Here is a 5,125-nt window from a genome sequence, read left to right on the forward strand (position 1 = left end):
AAACACCCCATCAGGGACGCTGTCCTCCAAATAAACCACAACAATGAACGCTTTCTGACTGCTTTTTTACGGGATTTTAAGAGCAGATAGCAGATTTCTGCTGTTTTGTTAAAATAGGTTTTAACCCTGTAAGACCTAAATACAGAAAAAATAAGCCCAAAAAAAATATTAACACACACACGCACACACACATACACACGCACACACACATGCACACACACACACACACACACACACACACACACACACATATATATATATATATATATATATATATGGACAGACACACACACACATGCACACACACACACACACACACACACTAGTGGGTTTTAGGGTATCATTGCTTTTTACACCATTACTTTTTTCTTTTTTACGGTCAGAAACCAAGAAGAAAACCTTCATCTTTTTACCCCATCAGAAACACAACATGCTTTATACAACATCAAAGGTCAAAAAAGCAAAAGCAACTTTTTAACTCAACAAAATCTGAAATAAAGCAGTTTTCAATATCATTAAAAGATGGGGGAAATGTTCCTTTTTACATTTAACAACAAAACCTAAAACAACCGCCTCTTTTTACGTCATCCAAAGCCAACAAAATGCTGCACAGCAACACTTTAATGTGTTCTTCATGGGGTAACAAGTACTTTCTTGTGTTTAGCATAGCCAGTTTGTGTAACCAATCAGTGAAGAACAAAGCTGATGAAAAGTGAAGTGAAAGTCATGAAGAGACATAATACAACCAGAAAGAGATGCAAAACAACCACAAACAGACACAAAATGACCACAAACTGGCAACAATTAACCAGAGTAACGCAAAAAATGACCAGAGAGAGACACACAATGTCCACAAATAGATGCAACACAGCCACAGGGAGGCAACAGAACCAGGAAACAGCCTCTCTCTTAACATTACCAACTCCATTTCTGAGACGCTGTGACAGAATTATTGCAGCGGGTTTTGAAAGTGAAGCAAAAGAAGTTCCAGACAGATATATGTGTAATAATGGATCTGGCAGGTAATTCTGGTCTGTGAATCTCCTCACAGCAAAGTCTGTCCAAAGAGGACTCACTCAGATGGAAGAGCCTGCCTCATTTTGGTTTGCAAAGATTACAATCTCCATACCTGTTACCATGGCAACACATATCTAGCGCAGACATTAGCATTCATAAATGCAGCACTCATGAAAACATTAGTTGACAAAAGCCTGTCATCTGACTGCAGCTGATTTCTACATGTTATCTTCAGAATCAGCTTTAATGACCGAGTACGAACACAACGTACAATCTGGTATCGAGTGTGTCGTCCTAGGAATATGGAAAGAGAATAGTAATAAAAAAGAAACTATGGAAAGAAGAAGAGAAGAAATAAAATTCATTTTTAAAACAGTAGTAATAAAAAATAAACAACAAAAAATATAAACTGACATTTACACATCTAGGACAAAAGAAAGACAAACACAGTAGTGCAAAATGATAACTGCTACAGTGCAAAAAAGAGAGAGCAGAGAATGCTGTTCTTAGTGCAAAAATAATGTATCTGTCCGTTGGTATGTAGTACAGGTGTGGAAGAATGGCTCAGCTGTTTATTAGGCTGCTCTTGTGTCTGGAGGTTTTTGTGTCCAGGAGGGGAGGGGGGAGAACAGCTCATGTCCAGGGTGAGTGGGATCTCTGGTGATGCTCTCTGATCTCTTCCTGGTTCTAGTGGAGAACAGTTCCTGGAATGATGTTTTGTATGTCTGCAGCTCCAAACACTCTGCTGAGATAAACATCCTCTATCTGCTCATGGCTCCATGGAGGGGACTGTAGTTTCTTTACCAGCCTCAAAAGACCAGCATGCATTGCAGCCACATAATTGGTCAGCAGATGATGCAACAAGTTAAAGTTGTATAAGCGCCCGGCATAACCTTCTCCTCTTAGCTTATTGTGGTCCTAATATGGTCCCTTTATCAGCACAGACACACTACATTACTCTGACTGACACGCACCAGGATGCTCACAGATATATATCCTGTTGAGCAGAACATCAAACTAATTTCTGTTCAGGAGCTACATTCAGCCCAATTTGATTTTAAGTGGGTCAGACCAGTCAAATCATAGCATAATAAACCTATAAAGAACAACAACTCCTCCTAATATTTCTCTTTCTTTTAGTGAATAAAAGGAAGAAGGTTAAGTTATCCTCCTGCTTTGTAAATGTAGAAAATGTATATATAAAAATGCATAAAAGTTGTATCAGTGCATCAACAACCCAGACTCTGTCATACTGAAGCTGCTTACTCACATTATGTTGAACAATGCTCAATGTCTTTAAATATTTTCATAGTTAGGATTTGTTTTCACCTCTGCAATTTTTACACTTTGCAAAGTCATCCCATGGGCCGGATTGGAGCCTCTGGAGGGCCAGTTTTGGCCCACGGGCCTTATGTTTGACATCCCTCCCAGAGAGGGTTGAGTCGTGCCATACAAATGATTTGACCTGATGATAGTATGTTAGCATGCTACAACTTCATGTCTATATCTTCTCTCCTAGTTTCTACATTAGAATGCTTTAAATGAATAGCCAAAAAAAAGCTTAAAGCTGAGGCTGGTGGGAATGACATTAGTTTTGGAGGTGGGGTGGGGTGGGGGGGAAGCAGGGAGAACATGCAAACTCCATGCAAAAAGATCCCAGGAAGGCCAGGATGTGAACCAAAAATCTTCTAGCTGATGAATGAGCTAACCACCAAGCCTCTGTGCAGCCCCCAAGTATTCACCCGAAAGAAAAACTGTCAACCTCACACGACACTTTCAACAGATGACATATAAGGTTGTTCAGATATTTTACTGAGGATCAAAGTGGGGGAGTTACCGATCGATAGTCAGGCTGCTGTGTGGACGGAGAGTATAAAACTGTATTTCAGATTCTGCTAACACTGGGATGTGAGGTTGGGCTGATGGGTAAGTGTTTGACATAGATTGGAAATGGGCCCCAAGCTGGGATTTAGCTCAAGGTTTTTCATGAGTACAGCTGGCAAATAATGAAAAAGAAGAATGTAAGTGGCAGGTGAAAGCAGCTCCTGGAAACGTTAAACATCACAGAGACTTCTTGGTATACGATGAACAGATATTGAAGGCGAAGGGAGCACCGGCTGTCAGAGAGAAGTCATCCATGTAAAAAGGCAGCAGCCCGTGAAATGCTGAATAATCTCATGTCTCGGCGGTGAAGATGTGTTTCTGAGCAGCCTCGGGTGGATCATCAGCTCACCTTGAGGAGATGTAAGGTCAGGGAAGTGTGGCGTGTCTCAGTCGCTGCACAGAGGAACCACAGAGAGGCTGATTCACAGGCAGAGGTGGCCTCAATACTCAGCTGGCCTAATTTTAGATCAGGCCTTTGTATCCAGGTTTAAAGGATGAGAAAGGATTGTATTCATGGGGATATGGAACATTTTGGGTTTCTCCTATTCCTCACAGTGATTAAATACTGAAAACCTGCAGCAGTTCTCTCTGAATCTCACTTCTAACTTTATCGCTAAATTCACACCAAAATGAAGACTGTGACGACCGATGAGGCTTTCTCAGTGTTTACAAAAGTAAATATGATTCTTTTCAGACTTCTACATGGGTACACCAGCATACCAGTGCAAAAAAACTGTAAAGAAATACCAAATGATTGTGCGGATACTTAAAGCTGGATCAACTTCTTGTTTGTGAAGAGAAACAGTTGAATGAAAGAACAAGACTCCAGGGTTAGAGTCGTATGGTTTACAGAGTAATGCCACATGACACCGTGTTATTTCCCTCAGTGTTCTTTAGGATGTGCAAAATCAGATTTAAAAGAAACCAGATGTGTTTTTAGAAATGCTGAAGCGTGCACCTTAGTCTCCTATCGCTGTTCTCCAACAGTCTTGAAGGAGTTCCCAAAGATGCTGAGCACTTGTTGGTCCTTTAGCCTTCACTCTGTGGTCCATCTTTCATTTTCTCACACTGTCACACCTCCTCTTCCATGCTTCACGGTGGGAACCATGCATGTAGAGACCATCACACCTCCTCTTCCATGCTTCACGGTGGGAACCATACATGCAGAGACCATCCATCACCTTTTCTGCTCTCACAAAGACACGGCGGGTGGAACCAAAGATCTCAAATACGGACTCATCAGATCAAACCAGAACAAGATGCAAACTGACCACAAAAATGCGAGAATCAAATACAAAGACGCACAAAACTACCTCAAGGGCAAAAAACAATGACAAAAAGACACCGAATGACCACAAACAACCACCAACTGGTGTAAAATTAGCACAAAGAGACAACAAAAAGGCAAAAGCAAATGCAAACATCATCCACAAAGACAAATATCAACCGTAGAGATTAAAAAAAATAACCACAAACAACCACAAAAAGATGCAAAATGACCACAAGATACAATATGATCACAAAAGGCCTGAAATCAACCACAAAGAAAAGGAAGTGACCAAAATGAAACACAAATTAACCACAGACTACAAGCTGCATCACTGTCAAATTAGAAACCACGGTAACGTAGAACGTGTGCATTTACACTGCGACCCAAATTATTAAGCAAGTTAGGTTTTTAATTACTTTGCAGAAACTATCGTATACATTGTTATATTGGTTCTACAAATGTATCCATAAAAATGTGACACTCAAATGACATCAGATGGAAAATGTAACATTTCAAATTTCAGGTGAACCAAATTATTATGCAAATCTTTATTTCAAACTCAAACATCCAGCATATGAAAATAAAACATCTTTTTTTTTATTAACAAATGTATTTTATACTGTCAGTTAGACTATCCTGAGCACAAATGGTCAAACAATAAGCATATCTGGATGTATCTTTACTTGGAGATGTAGCCACCTTTCTTCTGCATCAGAGTAAGGAGTAATTATTTCAACATTTGTTTTAACATCCTGTTTTACACAGTTTTAGTTATATTCTTAATGTGTTTATTCACTCTATTTTATTCTACATTCCTGTGTTTCCTCAGTTTGGGGCCGTCTGCATCTGGGGCTGTGGTTGGCTCTCGGTCCGGTGACGCCGACTTGGGATCCACTCTGGCGTTTTGGGAGGTGGGGAGGCTTCTGCCTTTCCTTTGGCCCCTGCCGTGGTGCA

This window comes from Acanthochromis polyacanthus, chromosome 5, assembly GCF_021347895.1.
Source record: "Acanthochromis polyacanthus isolate Apoly-LR-REF ecotype Palm Island chromosome 5, KAUST_Apoly_ChrSc, whole genome shotgun sequence".
Taxonomy (NCBI): Eukaryota; Metazoa; Chordata; class Actinopteri; family Pomacentridae; genus Acanthochromis; species Acanthochromis polyacanthus.